General features: G+C 38.9%; 1 pseudogene; it reads left to right on the top strand.

Annotated features, from left to right (window-relative positions):
- Window positions 1-11058: 11058 nt before the first annotated feature.
- LOC142157681 (large ribosomal subunit protein uL10-like) lies at window positions 11059-11924 on the top strand (annotated as a pseudogene).
- Window positions 11925-19358: the final 7434 nt, after the last annotated feature.

The raw sequence follows: 19358 nt of genomic DNA, 5'->3' as shown, positions 1-19358 counted from the left end.
GAACTCACTCACATCAATCCCTGCCCCATTGACTTATTTGCTGAGCTGCAGAGGAAGGCATGATACTCCAGGTCTGAAGAGCTGCGGCCTGAACTCTGAGCAAGCAGATCTTATCTTACTCAACAGTGTCTGCGTAACAACTAAAACACCCTCTGTCTGTAGGCGGCAACAAACTCAGAGCAGCCAAACACATGGTACAATCTGTACAGCAAATTCACAGACAGGAACTGTTAGATTGATTATCTGAAAACTTACATTAGTATCGATATCTAACAGATTACCATCATTATTGTGTAACAGGCTAGATGACAATATTGTATCTCGTTCAGCACTGTGGCAGGTGAACAAAATATGCACTCTATAGAGAGATGTGTTCAATCAGTATAATTCAGTTTCCCCGACAGTTGTATGAAGTGAAGATTCATTGCAACATTATTGTGTTAGACAGCATCTGTTTTCCAGCAGAGCTGCAGAAGCCGACACTAATAGGATATATATGGCACGCAGTGTTCCAGTGTCGGATGCAAAGCAACATCCTTAACAAATGTCTACGTTCAATTCTCTCCAGACCAGGCATATACAATTGTTCATGCATGGAAATATGTTATACTTATTTTGCAATCACAATATTTAGAATAAACCTGTTATTTAATGATTTTTTAAGTCAAGCTCAATTACATCAGAACAGTAACAGATAAATGCATATTACCAGTAGATAATGTTAATGATGGTAGTCAGAATATACAAATAGTGTGAAAGTATAGCATTACTGTAAAGTATTGTTGAAGTGAAACTTCTTTGGTGGCACCCAGTAAAAACTATTTGCGGAGATGGAAATGTGTAACAGAAGTGACGTCATGCACTTCCCCAGCGCACTCTTTTTGAATTCTCAGAGAGCTGTTCCACTAGTGCAGCACTTGTGGTATTTGCTAAATTATCACATCTCATTAATCAACTTTATTCTAAGGAGGGCAGGGATCGATATCTTGTCCATGTGAATGAGGGGACCTGAGGGCTGTATGTGGTACATGAGAGTAATTCTACTCCCTTGTTTCTGGCCCGTAGTTGAGAATATAGAGTAGGCTCAGGGGTCCTATGTGTGTTTTAGGGAAGACCCAGGACATGAGTCCTCTGCTCCTAGCTCACATTAAGCAAGGGGCTTTGTTCAACAACACAATTAAGTCCAGTTGTGCCAGGGTTGCCAGGTAATACTTTAAGTGGATGCCAGGAAGCCAGAGTCTAATAGCCAGGAGCCAGGTAAAATGTGCATGTAGCTGGCACACAGACTGGCATGGCCACGCTCATACTTGGAGAACATCTGTTCCCTTGTCCAGAGAAGGGGCCACTGCTGAACAGCTCTGATCACAAGCAGGTACTCAGAGTGCAGACATGTTGCTGCTCCCCGTAGAGGTGGAGCAGGGACAACAATAACCAGGGCCACCATCAGGAGTGTACAGGAGGTGCAGCTGTATTGGGCCCGGACAAGGTCCTCCGTCAGTTCAGGCCCCCTCATCTGTCCGGGCCCCCTAGTCTGTCCGCTGTAAGTCTGAATCCCTCCACAATGCAGTGGCTCTCAGTCACTGATCATTACTGCATGGCAGACTCCCAGTCTATCAGTGTCTGGGAGCATCAAATCAAGAGCAAGGTAAGTGAATTGGGGAATGTATTGTGAAGAGGGATGGGGGCATGTATTATGAAGAGGGGAAATGTATTTTTAAGAGGGGGGATGTATTGTGTAGAGTGAGGAATGTATTGTGCAGAGGGAGGGGGCAAGTATTGTGAAGAGAGGAGCATTTATTTTGCGGAGAGACGAGTCATGTATTGTGAAGAGGGAGGGGATAATGTATTGTGAAGAGGGGCATATACTGTGAAGAATGAGGGGGACATATATTTTGAAGAGGGGACATATATATTGTGAAGAGCAAAGGGGCAGAGCCAGATTTAGACCTCATGGGGCCCTAGGCAAGATATTGGTTTGCCCCCCCCTCCTGAAACAATCCATAACACTATATTATTTTAGCATAGCATATACTCCTATAGTTAAGTAGAAGGGTAAGCTATGTGCCGCCGTACATCACACTGCTCTTCCTGCATCACCATGCGGCCCCTCATTATTGTCCCTCTCATCACACTGTGCCCTATCTGCCCAGCACCTTTGACCCCTCTCTGCCCAGCACTTTCACACATGCCCCCTCTCTGCCCAGCACCTTCACACATGCCCCCTCTCTGCCCAGCACCTTTAACCCCTCTCTGCCCAGCACCTTCACACATGCCCCCTCTTTGCCCAGCACCTTTGCCCCCTCTCTGCCCAGCACCTTTACCCCCTCTCTGCCCAGAACCTTCACACATGCCTCCTCTCTGCCCAGCACCTTCACCCCCTCTCTGCCCAGTACCTTCACACATGCCCCCTCTCTGTGGGGCACCTTCATACATGCCCCCTCTCTGCCCACCACCTTCATACATGCCCCCTCTCTGCCCAGCACCTTCACACATGCCCCCTTTTTGCCCAGCACCTTTGCCCCCTCTCTGCTCAGCACCTTCACACATGCCCCCTCTCTACTCAACACCTTCACCCCCTCTTTGCCCAGCACCTTCACACATGTCCCCTCTCTGCCCAGCACCTTCACACATGCTCCCTCTCTGCCTAGCACCTTCACCACCTCTCTGCCCAGCACCTTCACATATGCCCCCTCTCTGCCCAGCACCTTCACACATGCCCCCTCTCTGTTCAGCACCTTCACACATGCCCCCTCTCTGCCCAGCATCTTCACCCCCTCTCTGCCCAGCGAGTTGGGGGAGGGGCCGCAGGTGCCTAGGTTGCCTAGCGGTAAATCCGGCCCTGCAAGGGGGGCATGTATTGTGAAGAGGGAGGGGACATGTATTGTGAAGAGGGAGGGGGGCATGTATTGAGAAGAGGGAGGGGACATGTATTGTAATGAGGGAGTGAGACATGTATTATAACAAGGGAAGGGGGGGTTGCCCGATTAATAGCAATAAAATGGGGTTTTCACTCATCCCGCTGCTCTGCCCTCTATTTCTCGAATGTAACAAAAAGGATGATGTCTGAGCTCACGTGAGGAGAGTGAGAAGAGGAAAGGGGAAATTCAGCTGTCCGGTCTGTAGTCCGCCATTGACTTCCCTTTCTACTAGTCCTGCTTGAAGTCAACCATTGGCTATATTTCTCTACCTGTCCTGTCTGGGTTCAGTCATGGACTACTTTTCTATCTGTCCTGTTTGGAGTCAACCATTAGGTACATCTTCTCTTCCTCCATATTGCAGAAATCCATTGACTTGCATTTATTCTCACACCTGTCCCTGGACTTGTGCACCCACACACTTATGCCTTCCTTTAGTTTGTAAGTAAATGCACAGGCATTTGTTTTAAGAGTTTCTGTCTGAATAATAGCATCTTACATCAAGAGAGTGACATTGAGTTAGTTGATGGACTGTGAACTGAAAAGATTAGGATGTATACTTTATGTACTTTACCTTTACTATACCTATGTTTCGAATGGGATTGACTTATAATCACAATGTTAAGAGGTCACTAAGACTAGTGTATACATATTAAATAATAATGCCCCTCATTATAACATATAAGGTTAGGAACTATGGGACTGATCCATTAAGGAATGTAAGTCCCATTGTGTTCCATACTTTGTGTGAAATTGCTCTGTTGATGCTCAGAAAAGGCCTTTGTGCCAATGAAGGCAAGTGCATGCAATTAATCTTCAAATGCAAATGACTCTACCTACTGCCTGCAAATTTTTTATGTACAGTAGGCATTATTAATGTCCAGATATATGTTTTTAATCTCCATATGAAAAATATTAACTCTGTGCAGCTGGAACCAGTCTCTGGTCTCATTGAGATTTGGACACACAAAGGGCCTGATTTATGTCTGAATGCAGCTTGCACGAAAGTTGCATCTTTAAAAACTTAGCAAGACCTAGCTCCGCCGGTATTGAAATCTGGGTGTAAGTACACTTTGCCTTAACAGTACTTTCCATACACAGACACACACAACAGACAGCAATATATGCACATACGTATGTACAATAGAAGATATCAGAACACATAAAAGTTTTATCTGATCATAAAATAAAATAACAACTCTTAAAGGTATAATGATGTATATAAATATTTATTTTCAAAAATAATGCATGTTACATTAATTTCATAAATAAAGGGGATTTCAATGCATACTGTACATACAATGCATTTTAATAGTATATCTTAGTTGCATACATGCAATTTTGAAATCAAAGATTTAAATCAAGGACTTGAATTGGCCACATTTGCATCGGAACGGCCTTACTGTACATGGCCTACATTAGTCCACACCTTCCCTCCCCCGATCTGCCTCTCAAGTCGTAGACAATGGCATATTTCATTTGCGTTCGGATATTAATTACATGCACTTCTGCTCATTGGAGTAAAATCCATTTTTGGGCATTCGCAGAGCTATTTCATGCAACATACACTACGCAAACATCAGTACATGAATCTGACCCCTAGTGTGCAGCTATACTACAAAAGTGGAAAGCAGTATAAATTGAAGAAATCTTTTGTCTTGGAACTTTCAGGAAATACAAGTTTTCAATATATATTTTTGAATGAGTACTGTTTAAGAAGATTCTTACTGTCATATATGAATTTTATATGGTTTACAAGATTATAGTTTTTACTCAATTTGCATTTTTGAATACTGTTATGTATTGAGTATGCTACTTGTATTTTGTAAAATAAACTACTGTGACCATATAAACTCAGATGTCACATACTTCTCTTCTTTCATTATGGACTTGCTAATACCTAGTTATGATGTAAGCAGATGTGACGTTGTGCACATAAGAATTAATTTCACACAGTTCACTTTTATTTTTCATATTTTTGACCATCCCCCCCAAACAAAATAGAGGTAATGTAGAAAATGTATACATATTTTTCAGCATCTCTATAACTCATGCAAAAATGTCAGATTTCATTACCTATAATTGTAATGTAGTTATCATTGCTGAAGTGGAGACCTAATTACATTTCAATGAATTAGTGTCCGAGGCGGTTCACCATGAAACGCAAAGAAAGATATCATGAGCAAAGAATGGGTTGCTTATATAGCCAGCATTTATTCCATACAGATAATACAGTTTTTGTATTTATTAATATGTGTGGAAGCTATTGTGTTATTTACTTTGATGAAGCAAATTAAATTAATTTTAAATTTATTCTATAGACAGCAATAGGAAACTGTCATCGTGCCATAATGTATGATATTTAATATGTCTTTTATTGTATTAAAATGTTTTACTGCTCACTTCAAATTAAAGCAATAGCTTTTGAACAAATCGCATGAATGCAATTATTTTTTAAAGTAAGAGTTTTCAATCAGAATTCACAGAATGTTTTAGTATAAAATACCCTTGAATTTCAAATTAAAACTTTGCAATAACAAGACACAAAAGTCTCAAAGTACTTTTTATTATGCAATTTTAAAAACTATCAATAGTATCTATCAATATGCAGCTTGCCCTAAATTGTGTCTGACATGTACCAATTTTAAAAGACGCAAACCGTATGCGGTTTACCAAAACTATGTACAGTTTGGTTTGCAAACCAAACATCATGCAAAAACTGTTCGCGCCTGATTTTAATAATTTGCTTAAGATATGCATTTTAGGATGAGTATCTTGTGTGTTGCATATACCGAGTGCAAGTTTACTTGATGATGATGATGACTGTGCTCTGGATGTATCTGCATGCTATATTAAAAGTTGTGATATTTGTGTCTAAAAATTAGCCATATTTTAAAGAGCAACTGTAAATCGGGCACCTGTGTATAAACAAAATGAATAGGCATGGGCAGCATGGTGGCTCTGTGGTTAGCACTTCTGCCTCACAGTGGGTCATGAGTTCGATTCCCGACCATGGCCTTATCTATGTGGAGTTTGTATGTTCTCCCCGTGTTTGCGTTGGTTTCCTCCGGGTGCTCCGGTTTCCTCCAACAATCTAAAAACATACTAGTAGGTTAATTGGCTGCCTTCAAATTGATCCCAGTCTGTCTGTCTGTCTGTCTGTGTGTGTGTGTGTGTGTGTGTGTGTGTATGTTAGGGAAGTTAGACTGTAAGCTCTATTGGGGCAGGGACTGATGTGAATGAGTTCACTGTACAGCGCTGTGGAATTAGTGGCGCTATATAAATAAATAAATGATGATGATGATGATATAACCAATCTCACTAATTAGAACAATATCTAAAAAGATTAGCATTTATTTTTGCGATTTTGCAAACCACCACGTGATACATTGCACCTTTTGTATGGATCCCATATCACAAAACTAGTATTGCGAATTGAAATCTGCTGGATTGAAAAATAAGGGCTTGATGAGCATTTTTCATTTTGATAAATACACATTTTGAAAACCAAACAAATTTAAAAACACCAAATAATTATTTGATCTTAAATCTAAAAGAGAAATACACAAAAATGTATCATGAGTAATATTCTGTGTGCCCTGTGCCAAAAAAAGGTCACTTTTTGGTTAATGAAAGCTTATATATTACTTGGGTAAATATTATACCTAAAATAAATTACCTGTGTTGCTTTACCAGGATTACCATTTTGTCACCCTGGGAAGCGCAGAGCTTTCTGTGATTGACTTGCAGTCTCCTAGATAACAAAAATGCTGTTTAGACTAATGATTACATTCATACACAAGAGCACATTATTATTCTTTAACACATGCAAAAAAAATCACTGAATCCCTATATGTGCTCAAATGAAAGAGTAATAATAATATAAGTATAGAAGTCTCACTTTTAGCTTGAAAAGCAGCTGCCAACACTAGAGACTGCACCCTCTAAACAGGTCCACAATCTAAAAATTTATTAGATAGTGCTAATGAGCAACCAATCTCTATCTAAAAATACTACAAACATCCTTGAAATGAAACATTCACTTTAATAAAATGTATCCATACTGTATATCAATAATATAATTGATCATAAAACACTTCAGTGTTATATTTATATAATACCAATAGCAGAACAAACTGGATTATCCACTATTGTAATGTGGTAACTTCATTCAAGGGCCAAATGGTAAATGAGAACAGAAAGTTTATAAATATATCTGGAATGATACATCATCTTATTAGAACCAATCTTATAGGCTAATAAATCCCGCAGTCCTTCAATTCATAATTCAGAAATAGCGAAAGTGATGCTTGTGTGACCATATATTGAACAATAAGTCCCAAGAAAAAGGTCAAAGAACAATCTTGTTTAATGTCACAATGATTAGGTCTAAGGCTTTAGCAAACAAAAATATTTGCAATAATGTGGCTGCCTGTACTACAGTCTACAGCAGGTGGTATCTTGAATGAAGATAAAATTCAAGTAGGAATCCACATCCAAACAAAGATCCTTGAGTATAACTGTGTCACTTACGTGCCGTACTTACAGCACCATTCACGGAATGTTGCTACTGCAGCGTTAATGTACTAACGCGTTTTGTCGTTAACACAACTTCATCAGAGGGCAAAGTATAAAAAAAATTCTGTTATACAAAGTTTAAATAGCCAAATAATTATTTATGCCAACACCCCTCACCTGGGAGTTGTTCTTGATCTCTTATCTCTTACAGACATAGGTCTAATTAATCACAAATAAAACTTGTAGAACACCATAGAGTAAATTTATAAAATAACTAAAGCGAGCTATATAGACAGTCATATGTGGTATAGTAATGACAATACATATGTATAATATAACCATTAATGTATATAAATCTCAAATGTATATACTTTTTTTTCTTTCTGGGCTCCTGCCCAGAAGGGGGTCAATGAATATAAATGGGATTAATTAATGATGTTGGGGTGAATAAATTATGTGGATTCAATCATTATAAAGGGTTAGTTATGTTGAAGTGGGTTGTTATGATGAGATTTTAAAAATGATTTGATTATATGAAAGGGTTAATTACATGCTTTCCTAAAAGATCAATTTTCCTAAAGAAAAACATTACTTTAAAAAATGGAAACTATTTAGCTCATTCCATTCCATCATCATTGCCAACTAACCTCTAAAACCTCTTAAACCCATATATTTCAATATTTTCCACATTATATAAATATGGTAAGATTCAAAGAATAATAAAAAAAAAAAGAAGATTACGATGAAGGGGCAATTTGTGAATTGTCTGCCGAAGCAACTGATCATAATGCCGAGTACCCACTGAGTTTTTTTAGTTAGTTTGAAGTTCAAACGCAATGATGCAAACTTCATCGTTGGTCTCTACATTGATCTCAATGCAATTATCTTGTGTTAAATATACTGATTTTAGCAAAAACCTTCAGAAAACCGCAAAGCACCTGAATCCAGAACTGATGTTAAAACACAAGTGGGTTTTCTAACATTGTAAGCAATGGGATCTATTGTTTACATGTGTGGTACTAAGATTACAAATGCTAGTAAACACATGTAATTTAATGCTAGTGGTTATGAGGCTTAAAAGAGCCTACAATGAGAGTAGAATTTATTTGAAACATCTGGACACTTCACAAATTATTACTTTATTTACACTTTAGTCTAAACATTGTTTTACCAGTGACAACAGTAGATCAGTCACAATAGCCAGCTAGGGTAGCACGGTGGCATAGTGGTTAGCACTTCCATCTTACAGCACTGGGGTCATGAGTTCAATTCCCGACCATGGCCTTATCTGTGAGGAGTTTGTATGTTCTCCCCGTGTTTGCGTGGGTTTCCTCCGGGTGCTCCGGTTTCCTCCCACACTCCAAAAAACATACTGGTAGGTTAATTGGCTAGTAACAAAAATTGACCCTAGTCTGTGTGTCTGTCTGTGTATGCCTGCCTGTGTGTGTGTTAGGGAATTTAGACTGTAAGCCCCAATGGGGTAGGGACTGATGTGAATGAGTTCTCTGTACAGCGCTGCGGAATTAGTGGCGCTATATAAATAAATGGTGATGATGATGATGATGATGATGGTCCCAGTTTTCACCTCTCCCACAGAACTTAATGTGCCCCCAGGTCTTGTACAGATAGCTATAGTCACTGAACACTATATGTTCAATAACATAAGATACAAACGAGCGTAAGACATCAATTAGGAATAGTAATACACAATCAGACAGAAGTGTTACCCTATAAACAGGCAAAACAAATTACTAAGGAGGAAAGTGAAGGTCAGTAACAATGTTCCAACAAAACAACAGCACCCAGGACAGGAAGTAAAATATTTCGCAACCACCTAAGTGGTGCTAACCCTTGAATTATATAGTTAGCTGTGTCCGAATGCTTGTGAGGGCATGTAGTTTAGACTCAGCGATGTTGATAAGAAGGTAGTAGTTGGCTAAGAAGACGCTGGACAGGTAAGTACATTAACCAAGAGCATAAATCATTTAAACCAAAGATATATAATGATGATGAGGACAATCTGCAGCACTATCTGGACTCTTCTGATTGGCTGATTGCGTTTTCACCTATCCAGCAGTACTTAATTCATTAGCATCACACCTATCTTATTTCAAGTTGCAGCAATCTATTTGCATTACTCATTTGTTATTTCTATTTCGAATACTGCAGGAAAGAAGATTCCCATTGGTTTATTAAAGGGATAAACAATATATATGGGACACTTGAATTTTGAATTTTTTGTATGGAAAATACGTTTATTACTAATAGTTAAGACACTATTCTTCTTGTGTATATGACACTTCATTACTTTATTATATGTAGGGTAAGATGAGTTTTGCATTTACTACTAACAGCATCAAGCCACATCTCTATGCTAACGTTAGATATAGAAGTATATGCACTTGTATGTCCGGCACACATATTACTGTTTTTGAGCTGAACGCTCCTTAATATACCATAAAAGACAATTTCATCCATTAGCGCTGGGTATATTAGATCTAATACGTACTATTGGATGGAGGATAAATGGTCCTCTGCTGCTGTGAAAGAGCCTGTGTACTCTTAAAAACCCGTGATAAATCAATCAATGTAACACATCACTGAGAAATCAATTAATACAATCCACATGCAAATGAGTTCATGGAGAAAAATAAAAATAATTAAATATATATATATAGAGAGAGAAAGAAAGCGCATATTGATATAAAACATTGCACAATACTTATCACACCTACAAATCTGTCAATGAAGCAGAACAAATATAAAATCACTAAGGAGTCCTGATGAGTGCGCTGATCTTTTTTGATCGCAATTGGTGGTTCTCTGTCCCTATATATATATATATGTAGATCAGCAGCTCAGTACATGCTGCCATTGGTCTGAGCTGTCAATAATGGATGGGATAAGTCAAATAGATGTATGATTTGGTGTCCTATACAAATGCGACGCAAAGTGCACTACGCTCAGTCTGATTAGCCAGAGATGAATATAATTTATTAAATTCAAAAACAACTTGTAATTCTCTGATTTGAAATCAGTATTCTCTGAGTGACATATACTTATTCAGCATGTAGGTAAAAGCTGCAATTGTTCCGGACCAGAAAAAAATCTCTGGTTAAATTACCACTTCAATAAAACAAGCATTAGCAAAAAGAAAAAATGCTATACTTATCTACCGTGTCTTCTTGTAGAAACCTTAAAAGGATGTTTCAGATCGAAGATCATCACGGCTGTGGACATTGCGGGTTCTCCAGGTGTAAGTCTAATACTTAATGTTCACGATTGATCCCGCTCACCCAAGAAGCTGCCGCTGTAACAACGTGCCACCTTGCAGTGCCGATAATTTAAATGTGCTGTGTGTTGATCTTCTTTAAATAAGTTTAAAAATGCTAACGCATTTCATTGTTTGAATACGATTTCATCAGAAGAGGAATTTCAACGGTAATGAAGCTCCTGTCCATCCTCTTATTTTAAAGTTTTGCCCTCTATAATTATTTACTCCACAGGTGTATATTGTTCCTATGGTTTTTGAGACGTTTATAGCGCTTACATTTTACAACTTTTCCGTGTTCAACAAATTAGGATTTAAACTTATTTAATGAAGATCAAAACATAACTTATTTGCTTTTACCTTCCGGAGTCCTTGTGTGAGGATCATCAAGGCTTTAAACCCTTTTTGTGGCAATTCTTGGAAGCACTGACAAGATGCCCAGGGAAGACAGAGCTACGTGGAAGTCAAACTGTTTTCTGAAAGTCATTCAGTTGTTGGATGATTACCCATAATGCTTTATAGTGGGGTGGACAATGTTGGCTCAAAGCAAATGCAACAGATCCGTATGTCTCTGCGAGAGAAGACTGTCGTGCTGATGGTAATGCGTAAAGCTATTCGTGGACATTTGGAGGATAACTTTGCTCTGGAAAAGCTTCTGCCTCACAGGAAATGTGGGTTTTGATTTCACTAAGGAGGATATCACGGACGTTCAAGACACGTTGTTAGACAACAAGGTGCCCACTTCTGCTCATGCAAGTGCTATTGCACCTTGTGATGTCACAGTGCCTGCTAAGAATACTGTTTTGGGCCCTGAGAAGATTTCGTTCTTTCAGGCTTTGGGAATCACCACAAAAATCTCAAGAGGAACTATTGAAATTTTGAGCGAGCCCAGAGGTTTAGGATATGACAGAAGATGCTCTGCGAACTTGCTTTTTGAAGGGGGTTTGTGACCAGTGTTTGCCTACCAATTGGTAATCCCACCATTGCCTCTCTGCCTCACTCAATCATCAGTGGGTACAAGCGGGTTCTAGCTCTTGCAGTGGAAACAGACTACAGCTTCCCATTGGCAGACAGGGTCAAGGCTTTCCTGGCAGACCCATTAACCTTTGTTGTTGCGGCTCCTGTTGTGGCGACTGCCTACGCACCTAATGCTGCTGCCTCCCAGAAGGAAAGAGTCTGGGGAATCTGATTATGATATGGGATTTGGTCTTTTTGACTAAACCTGTTATTGGTCTAATACTTCAAATAAATTTATAATCACCCTGAAAAAAAACATAAAAACACAGTACATTTATATTATCGGCACTGCCAGGTGGCACTCTGTTACAGGGGCAGCTTTAACAAAATATGTCCAATTTTAAATGAGGTCCAATATGTTTTCATCTTTTATTTTCTTCAGGCACAAATGCTTGCAGGGTCTGTGTTACACATTCAGACACTATTTTTGAACTCTGCCTGGCTGTGTACTAGAAATACAAGCCTCATAATGCTCTTTAATTTTGTATTATATGTAAGGAGCGGCATGCATTATTAAATGACTAGGTTCTTTGATTCTGTGTTGCGGCATGCATTGTTATACTCACAGTGAAACCAACATTTGCTGTATGTGCTGTTCACAGTTGTGAGTTTTGAATCTTATACACAGATAATACATGTTTGGTATATTTTTTACCACATTTACCTTCAACTGTAAACCAAAACCATGTTGGCAGCCTTACATTCTCTAGACTGAACATGTTACATTACTTTACATAATGTCAGTTGGAAAGCTCATTTCTATGGGAAGCCTTAACTTAAACCATCATAAGGCTCTTTCAAATTATTATGCCACAGCAATGCTGCTGAATTTTAAAAAGATCAATTTAGTCAGCTATAAAAAAAAAATACGAAGCAATTTCATTGAAATGAAAGCCTGACTGGTAGATAAATTATTAACATTGCAATAAATTCTAAATTAATGTACATAATATATCTTTTGTGCAACAAATGCAAAAGCAAAAAGGTAAGATGGTGCCTAAAGATACAAAAAAATTAGCACTTGAGAAACATAATAAAAACATGCTAGAATGTAATATGACAGATGGAATACAAAAATTAAAGAACAAAGTGGCTATTTTAGACCAATCACAAAACTTTAATGGAGTACCAACCAGAATATTTGACTATGAAATATGCTAATATTGATAGACTACAATGGAATAACAAAATAGAAAATGTCAAAAGGAGGTAAATTGCGCTAAAAATCAGCTGCCGCTACACTTCCTATTGGAATCACACAATATTCCGAATAAAATGGATATATAAATATAAATAGGAATCTAGAGCGCTGCTGACTGTAATCACATATTACAAAATAACATAATTAGCTTCAAATTAACAAAATTATGTGACCAATCTTCTTATAAACATATACAGGTGAATAAAATATTCAAAATACTTATTTTTAAGGAGCAGATCCGTGAGTCACAGTGTTCTTGATCTTTCTCTCCATTTTATAAACGATGGTGATATAGCATAGAAAAAATATAAAGATACAACATAGTGTGATATTGTAACAGCAATATTCTATTTTAAAAAAGCAATTTTAAATAAGCATTTATTCAAAAATACAAGACGAAAAACAATTGGTCTGTACCCAACATTTTATATAAGCCAGTCTTCTAACAGTTCTCAAATTTCTTAACATTATTAGAATATACTGTATTTAACAAATACGGGTGCGGATTCAGTCATTCTCAGGGGCATATTCAATTAGGGTTCCGGTTAGCGGGATCGCGCCGGAACGAGCCGCAAACTTAATCCACGTTACCGCAATAATGTGGATTTTCATTCCCAGCCCATAGGGTTGCGTACGAAAATCCGCGTTATTGCGGTACCGTAATATCGGCAAGAACGCGCACTTTTCGCGGTAACGCGCATTACCACGAACCAGAACCCTAATTGAATATGCCCCTCTGAGTCTTATTTATAAATGTTAGTGCACATCTGCAAATTAATCTTTGTCTGTGCCAGCAGGGCCGTTCTTTCTATGACAAAAGGGTAGAATCTAGTCGCAGACAGCTAAAACCTAGGAGCAAATCACCTCCTGATCCTCAATATTGCTCTCCCAACCCCCTAGTGCTCCTAGGCTGCTCTGTAGTATTTGTCTGAAGAAGCAGCACAGGGTGACCTGAGTCTCCTGCACTCCATACTGCAATCACTGTAGTGTGGTATCTGATAGTGTAAGAGCAGGAGAGACAGGAGAGAGTATTCTCCTGCCCTGGCTCATCTCACTGTGTCATTCACCGCATTGCTCCTGGGGTGTCATCAGTGTGCCTCAGCAGCAGAAAGTGATGGAAAGCCCTTGGATGTAAGTTAAACAATGAAAAGAAGTGTGTGGTTGATGGCAATGGATTAGTGACCTACATCTATGAGCAATGTTATTAAATAAATTCCTTTGGTTCTGTATAAATTCATGAACTATTGAAAGGAATAAGGATATGCAGCCATCTCTGAACAGTGTAACATTTTAAAGCTTTTATTCTCCACTCTACATAAAGAGCATAGGGGTGGGTACATGGCGTTGGGGACTTTAACATGGGTTTAAACCAGGACCTAAATAGTTCCCACCAAATGGGAGACTTGTCCTTCCAAGCTAATACCAGAGAACTCAACAGACAAGAACCAGAGCTATTTGACACTTGGCGGGTGTTACTCGAGGATAGATATGTTACTGGGTTGTAGCCTGTCATAACACTTATTGAGTTCCTTAAAACAAACCAACCCATAATCTGACTACTCAATAGTTGTATCCACATTCGATCTACTTGAGAGCCCTAGGGGTAGACTCTTATGCTGGTTCTTTGATAGACCTATCTCTCAAAGAAGTTAACTGGACTAAAACCTGTACAAGTGATCTCTAAAAGATTTTAGTGTGGCCATAAGAGAAAACTCCTATAAAATTTTTACCTGGTGGTGTCTGGTCCCAGAAAACCTCCACAAAATCTACCCAAACACATCCAATCAATGCTGGAGAGAATGTGACCAGGTAGGCAGATTTGTTCACACCAGGTGCTCTTGTCCCAAGATAAGCTTATTCTGGAACACAATAAAGTCACTCATTGCAGACGTTACAGGACTGTCCCTCACTAATCTATTCCTTTGTGTCTCCTAACACACATTCACAAATTTGCAGACAAAGTCATATTGCATATATGCTGTGTGACAAAATATCAACTAGTAAGCAGTGATAAAGTTAAAAACTTCCACAAGGTTTGGAATCCCTGGTATTCATATGACAACACTTCATAAGTGTCAATCATCACCCCCTCCAGCTCTCTAAAATCAGTGGGAGGGGGGGTACTAATTCTTGATTGTGATTTAGTTGAGTCCCCTATAGTCAATGCAGGGTCTTAGGGAAATATTCTTCTTCACATTGACGCAGGTTGTGACAACGGATATAGCCCCTTGGTGGAACAGTGCAGTCAGCAGGTCAATTGGACACTCCCATTCTCTGTGGGGTGGTATTGCCTCTGTCCGCTTTTTGTCTAAGACCCTGAAACCTTGATACTCCTCGGGCAAATCTATGAAATTATTCATGGCTCCGGAACCCAAGAAGACCTCAATGTCTACAGGGCAGGGTCCCCAGGAAATGGTAATGGGCAGCCTAAATTGCAAAAAGGAAAATGGAAAAACAATTGTCCCAGTGCTCACCAGACTTGCTTCCTGTTCCTATGAGCAAAAGTTTCCTGACTGCTGATAATTCTTCCTCACAAAGTCCTTTGTGGCCACAATAAAAGCATCAACATGTCTCTCGGTGGTGACTTCTCTAATCCTCAGGCAAAAAAAAATCTATCTGACTGCATACGATTTCGAAGTGCTCATCTGGCACAAGTAAAATGTAATGGTGCTAGCTGCTCCCAGGAGAGAACTAATTAGTGTTGTAGCTATCCAGACAAGTCATTTAGTCCTGACAGGACAGCTCATGACAAATCTGAAGTTGATTTGTTGGAGTAATGTAGAATCATGAGAGACAAATTGTAAGTTAAGTCACAGGCAAACAAAACAAGTTTGAAGCACCAGCAGAGAAACTCTCAGACAAAGCTGGGTAAGAGGGCCTTATAAAGCCTGCATACAGGTGAGGTCTCTTAGCCCTAATTAAGTTGTCCTTTAACATAGGTGTTGATTTTGGTAAGTGATAAAGAGATTGTAGTCGTCAACAGTGCACTATCACCTGCTGTTTGTAGCTGGTATTGCTGCAGATATTCACATGTTGCAGTTATCAGTGTTGACGGCACACTGCCACCTGTCTGTAACTGGTATTGTGGCGAATCCCAACTTTACAATGCGTTTTTAGGCTTTACAATGTATTGAAATGTAGAGAAAGACAGAAATGGAAGTATTGTTCAAAATTCTTTTTACCACAAGACAATTAAAAATGCCAGTTCTGACACTAGTAATAACCATAGTTGCTAATTTTAGTCCCATTTACATGTGTCTCACAATTATTAGATGCACTTAAATATCCCAGTGAGTATAAGGTGCTGTTATATGTTTGGACATTACTTAATGAAGACTTTACTTTGTTATGGTAGGATGTGTTGAATATCATTACTTTTGTCACTTATAACATCTAACCATTTGTTATCACTTTTAAGTTATTTGTTTAATCATCTATAAAAGAAACATACTTTTTCTTTATAACTTTTTATTTTTTAGAAAAATAGTTTTATTCTGTAAAATCGTTTAAAACTAGAGATGTTCACTGACCCCCGTGTTCTGGTTTTGGTTTTGGATCTGGATTAACTTCATATTTTGGTTTTGGCAAAATCGCCCTTGCATGTTTTGGTTTTGGTTTTGGATCACGATTTTTCTTCTAAAATCCCTGTTTATTTATTTTTGCTAAAATCACATCATTTTGCTTCTTTTCCCCCTACATTATTATTAACCTCAATAAAACTAATTTCAAGTCATTTGCAGTCAATTTTGACCACCTCACAGGTCACAATACTTATTTTCATACACTTTCAAACAAAGACTGCAGCGACCTGGCTGGATGCTAAGCGACAAAGCAACGACTCAAACACACAGCATTTCCTAGCACATCAAGGAAACATTGCCACACAGCAGTGGTAGTAAACAAAAGTGGTGCAAGATGGAATGGTCTTTGGATCAAATCAGTTATGGTTTCTTGGATAACTGTGGTAATTCTACAGCTAATACATGTCGATGAGCGCTGCTTTTATCAGCCCCAGCCCAATCCAGGGTGCCAGACAATGCACTAAAAAGAGCCATTGTAGTTCACAGCAAAAAGCAGATTCATTACTCAGCTTCAAATCAGCCCCAATTCACGAAAAAATATAATATAGTTAGGTACCTTTGACATAAAGTGCAGATTATAAACACTTTTGCAATACTGATGAAACAGCAGCAAAGTGGAAGGTAATACATATACACGTCTATTTAGACATCCATGCTTACATTACTTCTGCAAGCAAAGTTGTTCTTTGTTAATAAAACTGTTGTCTTTATACCGTTCAAAAAAATGTAAAATAATCCTCCACCATTCTTTGTATGTTGTTAGTTGATATTAGGATTAGGTGGAGTTGCAGCAAAGGTGTCACTAATTATGGTCAATTCTTTTACAGTAGACAAGACCAGATGTCAAAATGTAATGCTGAGTCATCTGCATTACCAATGGGTGTCTAAGATTTTTGCAAAGCACACAACAGTATATAGCACATATAGGTAATTGGTGTTGTGATGGAATTTGGTAACGGGGACACAAGACCTCCAGTGACTGCCTAAAACCAGCTGCATTAATATTGGATATTGGACGCAGATCTAATACTAGCATAGTCGCCGTGGCGTCTATGATCTGCTTTGCGACTGGGTGACAGCTTTCATACTTGCTTCCTCTTGCAAAGGATTGTTTAACAGTCAATTGTTTTAAATTACTAGTAGTCTTCTTCTTGGTCTGCTTCTGGGATGAAGATTCACCCCCCGATTCACATGTTTATTTTTTTCCGCAGATAACTTTGCCTGGATTACAGGTCTTTTTTTCTTGGCCAAGGTGAAAGGTGCTTTTTTAAATTTTGTTTCCCTTACAAACACTATGCACTTTAACATAGGCTTTACCAGATGACGTAGAGGGATTACTATAATCATGACTGGTGCCAGCAGCTGCTTCGTGCTCCTGCTCTTCTGTGTACTGTTGTGAATCCATTTTGATAACACTGTGCAATTTGATTGCAAATTCAGAAGACCAAGTCTGCCAGCCCTAGTATTTCTATTTCAGCGATGACAATTAGCAATGGAGCAATGGAGCTCTCCTCTTTGTGTGTAACCTATATAACACAGTACAATTTGACTGCAAATTCAGAAGCCCAAGCATGCCAGCCCTAGTATTTCTATTTCAGCAATGACAATTAGCAATGGAGCAATGGAGCTCTCCTCTTTGTGTGTAACCTATGTAAAACCATACAATTTGACTGCAATTTCAGAAGACCAAGCCTGCCAGCCCTAGTATTTGTATTTCAGCAATGACAATTAGCGATGGAGCAACGGAGCTGTCCTGTTGGTGTGTGAGCTATATAACACAGTACAATGTGACTGCAGATTCACACCAAGACTGCCAGCCCTATTATTTGTATTTCAGCAATGACAATTAGCAATGGAGCAATGGAGCTCTCCTCTTTGTGTGTTACCTATATAACACAGTACAATGTCACTACAGATTTAGAAGAACAAACCTGCCAGCCCTATTTCTGTTTTAGCAATGACAATTAGCAATGGAGCAATGGAGCACTGCCAAGAACTATGCTACCCCTTCTGTGTCCCTCTGTGAAATGGCGCTGGATCGCTGGGGAGGGCAGTACTTATAGGATCCAAAACTCGTGAGATCCGATGACGTCACAATGACATTTTGCATCGTTTTCAATTCAGAGGGCGCGCGAAAGTAGTGAGCCGGCTCGTCTTGGTACTCGAATCTGCTGAGTTTGGGTGTGTTCGGTTCTCGAGCATCTCTATTTAAAACTAACCAATTAAATTAAAGATATGAATATTAAAAATAAAAATATTAACTGGTGAAAATAAATGTAATTAAATATAAATGCAATAAATGTAAACAACCAAATGGGGCACAGAGATGGTATAATGGATATGGACAAGGGGATGAGGTGTATTTGCCTAATTTTCTCGTCACTGCCCAGGGTGCCAGCCTTATTAAGAATTATTCTTAAAAGTAATGATTAGTCCTGCCATGTCAAGTACTTACCTTTAATAAGCAATTTAGAAAACAGTGAAAAGCTATTTTGTGAAAAGTCTGTTAAAAAAGTTGTGTAAAAACTGGCAAAAAAATCATTGTAATGGTAAAATCCAGCACAGATCCTACCAAACGTGCGCATGTGTGACCCAGCTAACTGGTTTGTGTATAGGCAGCCATGTCATTTGCGGTAGGACATGAATTGCATGCAATTGCGTTCATTGGGATCATGTTCGTTTCTGAGCATGCACGGAGCTATTTCACACAAGATGCAACACGCAAACAGATTTACATCCAAACATGCATCAGGCTCATAATCGGCAATAAGCAAGGAAATCCCCTGATCTACCATCTGCCCTACCATCAGCCGGAGCAAAAATCTGCACTCTCACAGATCCCACAATCTTGTTCC

Source organism: Mixophyes fleayi, chromosome 5 (assembly GCF_038048845.1).
Source record: "Mixophyes fleayi isolate aMixFle1 chromosome 5, aMixFle1.hap1, whole genome shotgun sequence".
Classification (NCBI taxonomy): Eukaryota; Metazoa; Chordata; class Amphibia; order Anura; family Limnodynastidae; genus Mixophyes; species Mixophyes fleayi.
Note: the sequence above shows the minus strand (reverse complement) of the source record. Positions and strands in the feature narration are given on the sequence as shown.